Source organism: Callithrix jacchus, chromosome 3, assembly GCF_049354715.1.
Source record: "Callithrix jacchus isolate 240 chromosome 3, calJac240_pri, whole genome shotgun sequence".
NCBI lineage: Eukaryota > Metazoa > Chordata > Mammalia > Primates > Cebidae > Callithrix > Callithrix jacchus.
This window is the reverse complement of record NC_133504.1, coordinates 20,208,400-20,223,049: the sequence shown is the minus strand read 5'-3', so window position 1 is coordinate 20,223,049 and position 14,650 is coordinate 20,208,400. Positions and strand designations below refer to the sequence as shown.

Genomic DNA, 14,650 nt, shown 5'->3' with positions numbered 1-14,650 from the left:
GAATGTGCTGAGTCATGGCTTTCGAACTAAATAATAAGCTCCCTGTATTTAGAGTTTGTAACAAGCTCTCCTTAAAACTTCATAAGTCATGCAAGAAAAAATATTTAAATTATAAGGTTTTTGTATTATTCTTGGAATATAAGCATAATACATAGTACTGGGACTTGTGAAGACGTCTTCATTTATTCTCATGGGAGCTTTTAGTTGGCACCAAGGGGAAGAGTAGGGACATTCATCATGTACTATTAAAAATGTTTACCTGTATTGATGCTGGAGTCCTAAGAAAACAGAATGAGAAAGGTAAAATTTTATGCAGTAAAGGTCTAAATACACTAAAAAAAAAAAACCCTAAACAGTCTCTGGTGTGTTAAATTATTGATTATTGGATTAAGAGTAAATACACTCAACCTAGTGTAATGCCAAGTGTTGATGACTGAGAAATTAAGTTGTTAATCTTCTTGATAAAGGGAACATTAATATTGGATAAATACTTATTTTTCTCAGTCCTCATTCTCATAGTAATTACCATAGAACGAGATGGAGTGTTTTTTAACTTGAGAAACTTGCAGTCCGGAAGACTACACACAAACACAGAAGACACACAAATGAAAACAAATTTACACATGAATTACTCTGAAGATTTAAGTGAAATGCAATTTAGGCAGCAAAAATAATTGGGCAGAAATATTTCAAGTAATTTGTTTCCTGGAATGGTTACTTGTAAGAAATGGCATACAACGTTTTTTTAAGAAAGATAAATGACTGGAAATAATTTTTCACACTTAGGAAAAATATTACTGACATTGTTTAGGTTACAATAAAGAACAAATATAATTTCTTGCTTAAAACCCAATATTGAAGGATATTGAACTGTAAGGGTGACTAACATAGCTGACTAGGAAGAAATATTAAAGTTGTAAATGAGGAATATTTTGGAGGCCACTAGAAGTCACTCCAGAATTCCAAAAGAAGAATGACAGGTTGATATATAAGCACTTACATGCACAAGTCGAGAGGTCACATTTTTCCCCTGGGCCACCCTGTAGGAGCGCTTAGTCTTGGGTCACAGAATCCTAGAATTTTGAGGCTCCGTTCCAATGAAAATTGAGCTCTCTGCGCAGCCAAGGGACCCAGGGTCCGGCAGTAAGAGGACCATGGCTCAGGACTAAATACAAAGCAAAGGAAGGCATGAAGGATGAAGGTCTACATGTAATGCTGTTCAATAAACCTTTAAAAAAAATGAGAAAGAATACCACATAGACACTACTGACCCGAAGGTGTTTGATTTCACAGAGTAAAGTATTTTTGAGAAGATTACTCTTATTAAATAGAGTCAGGTGAACACAGATCTGACTGCAAGCTTGCAAAAAAAGAAAAATGTCACAGATTCTATACCGAGTACCAGAGTGGGTTACAGAACACTCTTCTGGCTATGTCGGCAGAGATACTTCACCTTTTCCCACCATGTAGTACAATCCAGTCAGTTGATCTCATCTTCAGGAGACTCTGGATCTACAGCCATCACTCCTAAAACAAATGTAAACAAAGGAAGATTTTAGAGTGAGCATAAGAACTTTCTCTCCTTGGGGTAGCATGCCTAGAGAACCTGATGCTGTTTGTGTAGAAGGCTCACAAAGTACCTGGAAAGAATTATTATGATTCAGAAAACTAAATTGAAAGATAATTTTAATTTGCCATTGAGAAGACATTCCTTCTAATGGTTCAGATGATGAAATTGAAAGACTGAGGAAATTTTCCACATTTGAAGAAAAAGTCTTCCCTGTTAAGGGAGCCAGAGGTAGCCACATGAACTGTGGTCTGCTGCAGCAGTTCTTAAATGCCAGAGGATGTGCAGATGTTTTCCAGATGTTCTTTAATATGGAATGACAGTAAGCAGAAAAGTAGTTGAAAGAGTCTGTCATTTTTGATCTTTTGATTTTGATTTCCCACTCTTTCTTGAAAGAGTGAGTAATTTTATTTTATTTTCATTCTAGAATGTGGGAAAGGGGCAGGAAAGAAAAGTAGTATAACTGGAATGCATCTGTTAAAAATAAATCACGATTGACCTGAGCTTCGAATTATAAAAAATGGTTGTCTTTAGTGGAGGCAGTTAAGGGAGAAGCAGAGTGGGAATGACTGGCAAATTATACTACCAACATGACCTTCACAAATGTTTTAACTGATGGTCATGTAATTAGGCTTGGGATTAAAACTATAAAAGAATATACATTTTCTGCATTCATCTATAACTTGTTACAGACTTTTCAAATATTTGGCTACATTATACACTAAATGAGGAGAGTTGCAATTATAAAAAGAAAATGCATTCTTCAAGAATGTTCTCTGTAATTAATAGGTATGTTACTATCTCTCAAATTTATGGTTTCAACATTTATGTTGAAAATTAATTTAGGCCAGAAGCAGTGGCTCATGCCTGTAATTCCAGGACTTTGGGAGGCCAAGGAGGGCGGATTCATGAGGTCAAGAGATTGAGACCATCCTGGCCAACATGGTGAAACCCCATCTCTACTAAAAATACAAAAATGAGCCGGGTGTGGTGCACCCGCCTGTGGTCCCAGCTACTTGGGAGGCTGAGGCAGAAGGACTGATTGAACCCTGGAGGTGGAGGTTGCAGTGAGGCGAGATTGCGCCACTGCACTCCAACCTGGCAACAGAGCAAGACTCCATCTCAAAAAAGAAAGAAAGAGAGAAAGAAAAAAAGAAAGAGAGAGAGAAAGAGAAAGAAGGAAAGAAAGAAAGAAAGAAAATAAATTGAATATTTTTATCTTAAAAGTGTAATTTTCACTTTTGAAAGACTATTTAAAAAATTACCTTCTAAGGAAGTTGTATATGAATCATATGTGTTACTTCTCTCAAAGTACATTCTATAGTTATACAGTAATTCTCTGTGTGGAAATGGAATAAAGAAATAAACATATTTGGTATTAGATATCTTTTTGTTTTGGTTTTGTGATTTAAATTGTTTCACTAAGTATATAAATTTCATATGCCTTAAGTTTGGGTAGCCATGCCTCAGGTCAAGAACTTCATTTAATTTATTAGATATCAAAGCATGGGGAAAGTAATAAAACTATAAAAACTAAAGACTTAAAACTATTTAAGAGGGAAAGAAAGTGGAAAACCCAGAACAAAACTGATTTATGCTTTCCTCCTTTAATTTTTTTATATTATATTGTATCTCTTATTTGAAACAAGTGATTATTTTCTATTTTAGCAACACATGATAGGAGAGAACCCTCCTTGAGACTATCATGAATCAAAATATTATATTTTGAGATATAGAGCAAGTAGTCAACACAGGACAGGTCATATGATTCATGTAAAAGCAAAAGGTAATACAAGGAAGCACCAAAAATGCAAGCATATCAGGGATAATACTCAAGAAAGAACATGGATATTGACATCATACTGACAACTAGGCAAGACTGATGGCTAAGCCAATTGAAATGTACATGTCTCATTTCTTTATCTTGACAAATGTTTTTTGAGCATGTGCAATAGCCAGACATCTATGTGGATGTTACACATGCATTATTAAGTACTTTACTTAATTTACGTATATCTCGATCAAACAAGATCCATAAGCTTCCATAAGCTTACAAATAGGGGTATGGATGAAATTTGGAGCTCAACAAATCCATGTGATCAATGTAATGTATTGAAAAGGCAATAATCCATGCACTTGAGTACTGTCCTTATCTTAATTAGCCATATAAACTCAGAACCTTATCAGAGGTTGGTTATGAAAAGGACATAACTTGCTACCAATATTCTTATCTAGTAAGCAAGAGAAAGAAATAAATGCTGTTTAATAGCACTTGGCAGGAAAGAAAGATGAGACATGACTGTTACCAATCTACAAAGAGGGGTTTCCAGGGCTTTGCCTATCTAAGGTCTTGTGATATCCTGCACTAGATATCTTGATCATATTTTTTCCTGTTTCCTGAGACTTCTCATCCCTGATGATAAAATAAAATCATCTGAGTCCCAGTTACTAAAGGAAAATACAAGATAAGTCATGTAATTTTAACGCTTCTGCTGATTATAAAGTTCTGATCGATTTTTTAAAGAACCTGACAATGAATCAGAATCGTTTATTGAAAAAACCACAGCCCAAAAATCAAACCACACCGAAGAAACACAAACAGGAAAAATAATGAAGTATTTTAGGAAGAAATTTAAGTTGTTCATAATGTTTAAAGACACCAGTCACAGCATATGTTAGTTTTCCAAAAAAAAAAAAAAAAGAGAGACTTATCAGAAAATTGCTGTAAAAGAGTCATAATTTCTTTTCTTTTTCTTTTTTTTTTTGAGACGGAGTTTCACTGTTGTTACCCAGACTAGAGTGCAATGGCACAATCTCGGCTCACCGCAACCTCCGCCTCCTGGGTTCAAGCAATTCTCCTGCCTCAGCCTCCTGAGTAGCTGGGATTACAGGCATGCGCCACCATGCCCAGCTAATTTTTGTATTTTTAGTAGAGACGGGGTTTCACCATGTTGACCAGGATGGTCTTGATCTCTTGACCTCGTGATCCACCCGCCTCGGCCTCCCAAAGTGCTGGGATTATAGGCGTAAGCCACCGCGCCCTTCCAAGAGTCATAATTTCTATACATTCGGGAGGATCATAAACCTGTTTTGAAACTTTTATCGTGAACATTTTTTATACACACACAAATGCTGGAACGATTTATACTACAAAACTCCATATACTCATCAGCCACATTTTACCATTAATATTTTACCATGATTTCTTTTCATATGTGTATCCACTATCCATCACCCTATTCACCCATTATCCCTTCTTATTTTTTGTTGCATTCAAATTTCAGACATCAATAGATTTCCTCCTAAATACTTCATTATCTGTACCATCACATAGTTTAGTATTTGTTTTTGGTTTTCTTGAGATAAGATTTATACATTATGAAATAAACAAATATTTCTGCTTATTCACTAAGTTAAAAAAATGTGCCCACATTTTTTTATGTGATGAACAACCGGAGGGGGTAAATTTTACATTGTTAATATTAGGAAAAAGACTACTACCAGTAAAAAAAAAAATCTTAACAAGCAGCCTCCCAAGATTGAAATGCCACAAGGTCAAGAGATCGAGACCATCCTGGTCAACATGGTGAAACCCCGTCTCTACTAAAAATACAAAAAATTAGCTGGGTGCGGTGGCTCAAGCCTGTAATCCCAACTACTCAAGAGGCTGAGGCAGGAGAATTCCCTGAACCCAGGAGGCGGAGGTTGCGATGAGCCGAGATCGCGCCATTGCACTCCAGCCTGGGTAACAAGAGCGAAACTCCGTCTCAAAAAAAGAAAAGAAAAGAATAGAAAAGAAAAGAAAAATAACAATGTAGAAATTTACATATATATAACTGAAACTATTTAATTAACATAACATAGAAAGAAAGTTACTGGGGAATAGGAAAATTGAATGCTTGTACTTATTGACCTGATCACCAAAATGTCAGCAGTGATGAGGAAAGTCACTGAAATCCATGAGTTGTTCCAAGTAAGAACAAAATGTTTTTCAACTTGCAAAATAAAATAATCCTTTGTAAGAAATCATCCAGGTAACACAGAATCATTCCTGAACTCCAAAATTACAATTCAAAACAGCTCAACTTTGCCGAAATTAAAAACTAACAGTTACCAACGTGTGCGATGTGTCTAAGGACATGATTTGTGATATGATTTTAAAAACTTTGAATTCTTTGAACTTTATAGTATAACTTGGAAATAATTCAGAGTTTCTCATTAAGAAAATGAGTTTAGTGATGCTACTACAATCTGGATTAATTTTTATTTTATTATTTTATATTAGATATCAGCAATCTTAATGTTTGAAGAACTATAAAGAAAAAATAAGTTAATTATTCAACACTTACCCTATATACTGTGATGAGATAGGAGCTAGTTAACTTCAATAAATATTCCTATTCCAACAGGGAGGTTTGGAAGCCACATATTCATTTCTGGTCCATAGCAATTCTGAAATCTAACCAGAAGCATCTTATCAGGTTATACTAAAACGGTAGAGGATGTTTCTTTCTGATTCCTAGAAGTGCTTCCTAATTCATGTTTTCCTTTTTTTTTTTTTTTTTTTTTTTTTTTTTTTAATTTTAGGTTCTGGGGTACATGTGCAGATCATGCAGGCGTGTTGCATAGGTACTTACATGGCAATGCAGTTTGCTGCCTCTGTCCCCCAGTCACCTGCTGTCCTTCACCCAACCTCCCCACCTCCTGCTGTCCTTCCACTAGCCTCTCACTACAGACCCCAGTATGTGATGCTCCCCTTCCTGTGTCTATGTGCTCTCATTGTTCATCATCCTCCTATGAGTGAGAACATGCAGTGTTTGATTTTCTGTTCTTGTATCAGTTTGCTTACAATGATGGTTTCCAGATTCATCCATGTCCCTACAAAGGACAGGAACTCATCCCTTTTATGGCTGCATAGTATTCCATGGTGTACATATGCCATGTTTTCCTTGTCCAGTCTATCATTGATTTTGTGGCTCTTGCCTCAACTTTTTGGACTCGCTGGGCTTCCCTCTGAGATTCTATTTCTTTCTTTCTTTTTTTTTTTCAGAAATTACATATGTTTTCATATGAGCTACTTTCTCACACTACATCTTGCTCAATGAAATTCTTCCTTTTGAGACCTTAGAGACCACTTCATTTTGAACATTGCTGCTTCTTTCAGTCTATCTAAAATTTCTTTGGCAGTACACCTCTGTTTAAAATTTTTTGTTTCCCATAGTTCTTATGGTAGTTCAATAATGACCCAAATATATTCTTAATTCATTTAAAAATAAATATTTTGAATCCGAGTTTGTTTAAAGACCCTTTTGTATGACTAGTAGGGTCTCATAGACCTCCTAAAATCGTTCCAAGCTCTTTAATAAAGTGATTTTATGGTCACACAATTGATTTGCCATGAGATTATTCTTTTTTAATTTTTAAGAATTTTTTTTTCTGGCTGAAAGTATTAGAGATGCTAGCAACTCCTGAACTCTCTGCCTTTTCTTTAATTATTTCCTTTCATAGTCCCCAGTTACAAACACCAGTTTCTGTATTAATTATATATCTGCCTAAAGGCCACAGAGAAAAACTGAATTAGGAAGGACCTCACAGAAATCAGGAAGGAACATTCCTGCCCCTTGAGAAGAACCTGATAATGTTCTTCTCCTTATTGGATTTCAGAATTGCTATGGATGTGTGCCTTTTAATCCTTTCTCTTCGAATAGCTAATGTATTTGCCCACATCTTTTCATACATGATGAAAAGAAGTTGATTGAGCCTTTTTAATATTTTCTCTAGAAGGCAAGATTCACATGTTCATTCGGTATGTTTTACAGCTTCACAGTTACTGCAAGCAACGTTTTGATAATTTGTTAACTGCATGAGGCACCATTTTTCCAGTGCCTAGTAGCAGTTTACTTATAGGTTTCCTAAGATCCATTACACATTTGTCATTTTTCTTACCTTCACCAACTATTTTTTGTTTTTTCTCCATGTCCATTATCCCCCCAGTTTCACAGACTCTGCCATATGTCTTAGATTTTTCTTATAGTTCCCAATTCCCTCCATTAATTTCTGTAATGAGTATATGTTTCTGCCTCAAACACAGAGACCTAAAATGATCACTTAATTACAGTTCTGAGACTTTCCACTTTGGGTGGTGTTTACATGAGATACCTAGTTCTCCCTGGGTGTTGGTTGGGCTCTGCATGTATTTGGTTTTCTAACAGAATGATGGTATAGTTGGAAGCACCAGAGCCCTTCTTCAGATGCCATCATCTTCCAGGAGCCTAATATAACTTTTTTATATAATAATAGAAGAGTTTTCAGAAATTAGAGAGCAAGCACTTAAATCTTAAATACAAAGATTTTCAATTATTTGCTTGTCATAAATGCTACTATCTCAGTGGCCAAGAAAAACCTCATGACCAAGCCCAGCATCACCATGCTGGGAACACAAGAATGTGGATATAGGAGATGGGATTGATTGAGAACTATTATTGTAAGAAATTGCCACAGACAGCATTCAAAAATGGCATAGGCCAAAGGCAGCAATTAATTATAAGATGCAAGTATATTATATTCATTTTAATAGGTAATAGATATACACTACGGCTGTGGTGACTTAGGGTAAGTAACAATTTATAATCCTGATAGTTTACTTCTTATTAAATTTGATCATCTCACAATCATCCTGTTCCACAGTATTAATGACAATTTACTTAAAAGCTTCAGTGATTAAGAAAGAAGCAGGTATTCTCCATACATTGGTAAGAAATATACTTGCCAGAAAGTAGAATATAAACTTTAGAAATATTCAGAGGTTTGTGATCTCATCGAATTTTGTGGAGGTACGATGTCAACCTATTCTGTTAGAAAAATTAAAGATGGGGTTTTGCCTGTTATGCTGGGCTGGCTGCTACTAAGAAATAGTCACTTTATTCATTGTTATTCATTACTTTTTTGTTGTTGTTGAGATGAAGTTTTGCTCTTGTTGCCCAGGCTGGAGTGCAATGGTACAATCTCTGCTTACTGCAACCTCTGCTTCCTGGGTTCAAGTGATTCTCCTGCCTTCAGCTCCTAAGTAGCTGGGAATACAAGCATGCACCACCATGCCAGGCTAATTTTGTATTTTCAGTAGACATGAGGTTTTTCCATGTTTGTCAGGCTAATCTCAAACTCCCGACCTCAGGTGATTTGCCCACCTTGGCTTCCCAAAGTGCTGGGATTACATGTGTGAGCCACTGTGCCCGGCCTGCTGGGACTTTTTAGATTTTTTATTAGACAATTACCTTATTGATCTTGTTACCCTTCTACATCTACCGAGGTGTTTGTCTGACTGCCTGCTTCAGGTGGTTTCCAGAATAGAAGAATTCTGGCTTCCTCACAGTGCAGAAGAAGCTGAACTCTCACTTAAGTCTTAGTTTCAGTTCTCAGCAAATACTATCTCAGGTCATACTATCAGCGGAAGTAATGTAAGCATAATAATGCCTGTGCTATGCCCCAATAGAAGAAACAGAACAGTGTTTTGCTAAAAACTAACATTCTCTTTGGCAAAAAGTGATTCAAGCTTTGAAAAACAGTTCCTTGTTGAGTCCTATAAGAAGGTAAGAAAGCTTTTCACTCTGTGACTATAGTACATGGAGTGAAAATGTGAGCTCTCCAGCCAAAAATAACATAGATACTATCTTATCGTCTAAGTCATTCAGCTGTGTGTGCTTGTAGGATTCTATCATTAAGCGGCATGTTTAAGATAAATTATAGGAGATCTTGACAGTAGAGTAACAGAACAAGAAAGTTGCATTTGCTGCTTATATTTGCATTACACCAATTTCTTATAGCCAAAAAAAGATGTGTATGATTGTTGTCCAAAAATAGGATATTTATGTCTCATGTAATGATAGATATGCAAAAATTTCTGCTATTAGTCAGAAGTAGAAGAGAATATCACGACCTAGGAGAAGCCCTAGAGAAAATTAGGGGAGGAAAATTATCCTGGAAGGCAGAACTGAATTACCTATCAAGATGTTTACCATCCTTGGAAAGATATATGAACATAGATAGATTTCTTGTTTTTTATACTCAGTTACCAACCAGATTGCCGGATGATGAGGAACTTCGAAGAAACAAGACTGGAAGATCGGTCCCAAAGAGCCCTTAAATGGAGGTATGTACAAGGCCCTCTCAGAATACATGCAGACTTTGGCACTATTTCTGTTATGTGAATGCTTAACATGAGATCCATCAGGAAGGAATGACTACTTCGGTAAATGAAAATATTTATTCATTCATCATGCTACCAAATATGCTTGGTCGCTCCATGCCAGAGCATGATGTTCTATCAAGGATTCAGTATTTGTTTCTTCTGTTGGAAAATTAAGCAGAATACAGGCTAGATCTGGCGTTTTTGTGTGTGAAGAGGAATGCATATTGTTGAGCTAATACATCCTTTCCATGTCTGCCTCTGTGGCCACTTCATTCATGAGCTCTTTGAGTGAATACTGGTATGGGTTCAACAAATGGCTCATGCAAATCCTTAGCACAAATTACCTATTTTATTTTTAAATGTTTTCTTTAGGGGAGCACTTTGAGCATGGACTGGATATTAGTTTATATTGAGAGATTTTTTTTAATTTTTAATAGGTAGTAATGAAATTCTGGCTATATTATAAAGAAAACTATCTTAATTGTTGGAGATATGTATTGGATTATTTAAATATAAAATAATTTTTCTGAATTTGCCTAAAAATCCTCCAGCATAAAATAGATAAAATCAGAATTGATTAAATTGCATTAATTGTTGCAACTTAGAAATAAATACAAAGGGGTGTATTTACTATTCTCTATAGTTATGGGTATGTCTAAAAAAATACATTTGTAAAAGGCTGAGTGTTGTAGTTCATGTCTGTAATCCCAGCCCTTTATGAGACCAAGGCAGGAGCATTGAGGTCATGAGTTTGAGACAGGTCTGAGCAATGTAGTGAGACATCATCTGGTTACAAACCTTTAAAAAATTAACTGGTCATGGTGATGCATGCCTACAGTCCCAGCTACTTGGAAGTCTTAAGGCAGGAAAATCGCTTGGGCCCAGAAGTTTGATATTGTAGTGAGCAACGATCATGCCACTGCACTCCAGTCTGGATGAGATTGAGACCTTATCTATTAAAAAAAAATTAAAAGAAAATTCCTCCATAAAATATAATAATATAGCATGAGGATATAAAACCACCATTTTATTTTGTTTTATTGTGAATTAATTATTTATAATTGTATATACTTATAAGGTAGAAAGCAATATTATGATTTATGAATATAGCCTGGAATAAATGCCTTAAGCTAATTAGCATATTCATTACCTCAATTACTTATCTTTTTTGTGATGAGAACATTTGAAATTTATTGTCAGAGGAGTACCTATGCAGCCATTCTGTTTTTCACTTTCAGCCAAGTATTCAATAAGTTATGGGAGGTATTCAACACTTCATTATGAAATAGACTTTCTGTTAGATGGTTTTGTTCAATTGTATACTAATGTAATTTTTCTGAGAACATTTAATGTAGGCTAGACTGAGCCGGGATGTTAAGCGTGTTAGGTATATTAAATGCATATTTAACTTACAATATCTTTAACTTATGATGGGTTTATCAGAAGCATCTATAATATTGTCTTTTATTTTTGAGGCACCTCCATACAACTTTCCAATGACTACTTTAAATTCCCACCAACAGTGTACAAAAGTTTTCCTCTCTTCGCATCCTTGCCAGAACATATTATTCATCTTTTTATAATAGCCATTCTTCAGGTAAGAGATGATATATCTCTATGATTTTAATTTACATTTTCCCAACAATTAGCAATGTTGGGCATTTTGCCATATGTCTGTTGACTGTTATGTCTTCTTTTTAAGAAACGTTTTTTTATTGTTTCCTTGCTGTTGAATTGTTTTAGTTTCTTATACAGTTTGAGGATTGACTTCTTGCTAGATACATGGCTTGCAAATATTTTCTCCCAATTCCTAATTTGTCTTTTTACACTATTAATTGTTTTATTTGACATGCAGAAGCTTGAAAGTTCAATGCAATCGTTTGTTTATTTTTGATTTAGTTTCCTCTACTTTTGGGGTCAAACCCCCAAAAACTATTGCCCAGACTAATGTCACGTAGTCTTTTTCCTTATGTTTTCTTCCAGTAGTTCTAGAGCTTCTGATCTTATGTTTATGTCTTTAATCCATTGTGGGCTAATTTTCTTTATATGGTGTGAGATAAGGGGACAGTTTTTATTCTTCTGCATGTGGGTATCCAGTTTTGTCAACACAATTTATTGAAGAGACTATCCTTTTTGTACTGTGTATTCTTGGATTTTTGCAAAAAATAAATTGACTATACAGGTGTTCTTTATTTATTTCCAGGTTCTCTGTACTGTTCCATTGTTGATGTGTCTTTGTTTGTTATTTCCAGTACCATGCTGTTAAATGCTGTTATAATTATCACAGTTTAAAATTAGGCCATGTGATTTCTTAGCTTTGTTTTTTTTTTTTTTTTTTTTGCACATGATTGCCTTGATTATTTGGGTGTCGCTGTGGTTTTATATACATTTTAGAATTTGTTTTATTTCAGTGAAAAATCATATTGTAATTTTGATAAAACTTGCACTGAATCTGAAGAGTACTTTGTGTAGCATGAACATTTGAATATTAAGTCTTCTAGTCTATAAACGGTATCTTTTCATGAATTGGTGTCTTCAGTTTCTTTCACCAGTGTTTTACAGTTTTCACTGAATAGTTATTTTAGCTCCCAGGTTAAGTTTATTCCAAAGTATTTTATTTTTTATAACTACTGTAAATGGAACTGATCTCTTGATTTCATTTGTGGACCGTTTCTTGTTAGTGTATAGAAACTACTAAAAATTTATCCATTTCTTCTAGGTTATCCAATATGTTGTCATAATAGTATTATATGATCCTTTAGGCCTACATTTTACTTTGGGACAATGTGATGCTTGTGTTGAATTGCAATGTTTTTCTTTTCTCCTACTCATGTCTCAAACAGCCGGATCAGTTTCTCCCCTTGAGCTTGGATTAACATATATTGTCATATTAATGAGTGCATTAATTTTATACACACTAATATTTTAATCATATATTACTAAAGGAATTATTTTCTTTTGTCAACAATGGTAATGTGCAGATACATTATGAGAATAATTATTTTTCTCATAGTTATATTTTTTATATTTATCTTGCTTGACTGGTAATATTTTGTAAGTGAAATTTAACAATACAATTACTTTAGTTAATATACAAGTTTTATCATGAAACTTTTGCTTTGCCTTGAAAGATTTAGCTATAATATTTAGCAAATGAGTATATGTTACATAAAATTGATAAAAAGAATTTTGTCATTTTTTCTTAGATTTCTTAGCATTGCTGTTGACCTATTATGTGTGTATATTCTGCATTTTGAAGAAAATTATTATGATAAGCTAGCAAAGTTCAGAGTTTCAAATAGGACACCGCTAACTGTAAAGAACGAAATCTATTGTTAATAGGATAGCATCCCTAGGAGCCACATAGAGGAGTTGCTGACAAGAACATGTCAATAGTTCAAAGGAAATAAAGACTGGGACATCAGGAGGCAGTCTCTTCAAATAAACACTTATTCTTTTGCCAGCCTCTGCATATGAGTCTGTTTTCAGACCTGGAACCTATTGAGTATGAGAAACTTGGTCCCAAAATACAGGGATCATGTAACATTATGTAAGGATACTTGATAACAAGTTCTCATTCTTTTCCAAAGTGTGTGTGACATTTTACTTTGGTAGTCATATCTTTCTTTCTTTTTTTTTTTTTTTTTTTGAGACGAAGTTTTCGCTCTTGTTACCCAGGCTGGAGTGCAATGACGCGATCTCGGCTCACTGCAACCTCCGCCTCCTGAGTTCAGGCAATTCTCCTGCCTCAGCCTCCCGAGTAGCTGGGATTACAGGCACACGCCACCATGCTCAGCTAATTTTTGTATTTTTAGTAGAGACAGGGTTTCACCTTGTTGACCAGGATGGTCTCGATCTCTTGACCTCGTGATCCATCAGCCTCGGCCTCCCAAAGTGCTGGGATTATAGGTAGTCATATCTTAAAAGAGGGTAGTACCTAATCTTTGAAAGATTGATTCATTTTAAGGAATAGACTAATAAGTATAAAGTTATTTGGACAGAGGGGCCAAATTAACTTTGACACCAGAGGATTCATGACATTTTATGGATTTTTGTAAATGGATGTGTATGGGAAGTAGGTAGTAAGTAGAGTCTGATCAGGTTTGGCTCATAGTGTGCAAGAGGTATAAAAAAGCTCGGATGGTAATTTCTCTGATTGCGAAATGTATAATTGAAGTGAATGTAGTCAATAAATGCCCAAAACCTCCAATTGGTTTCTGGTCTTTAAGATACGAGCTGCTGTAGGTGAAGATAAATGGAAGTCTCTGAAACTAACTCCCTTCTATCCACAAAGAGACTAAATCAAAACCATACCATTCCATATTCTGAGGAAACAGTGATGATTAATGCCTACCTTAAAGACCAATAAATGTCAGTAAATCCACAAACATGGTCCATCAATAAGCCACATAAATCCTGGAGATGATCATGAGTTATTGCAATCTCAATCTGCAGCCCCTATTGTAGTTGGTATGGTGGAGGCGATAGCTTTGCTAGAGCAGATTAATACAGCATGAGACCCTTGAGATGTAGCTAGTTATCTGATAGATGTATTTGTTTGCATTCTTATTAGAAAGAAAAACCAGAAATTATTTTCTGGTACTTGGCATAGACTTCAGTCTGTCCCTACGTGGTTTCATGGTCTTGCCCCAAGACGATGTTAACTCTCCAGTCCTCTGTCACAATATAATACAAAGGGATCTAAAACAGCTGAAAATATGCTAGAGCAGCACAGTGGCATGCTCTAAAATTAGCATCATGTTAATAGGATTGACATGAAAGAAGTGGGGAGTTTATTGGAGACTTTGGTAAAGCACATAAACTCTAGAAACTGCAAGATAGACCAAGATTAGGCTATTGTCACATCAGGGTAGATCTGAGCTATTCCAGAACAT

General features: G+C 35.2%; 1 pseudogene; it reads left to right on the top strand.

Annotated features, from left to right (window-relative positions):
• Positions 1 to 1,377: 1,377 nt before the first annotated feature.
• LOC128931481 (RWD domain-containing protein 2B pseudogene) lies at positions 1,378 to 1,887 on the top strand (annotated as a pseudogene).
• Positions 1,888 to 14,650: the final 12,763 nt, after the last annotated feature.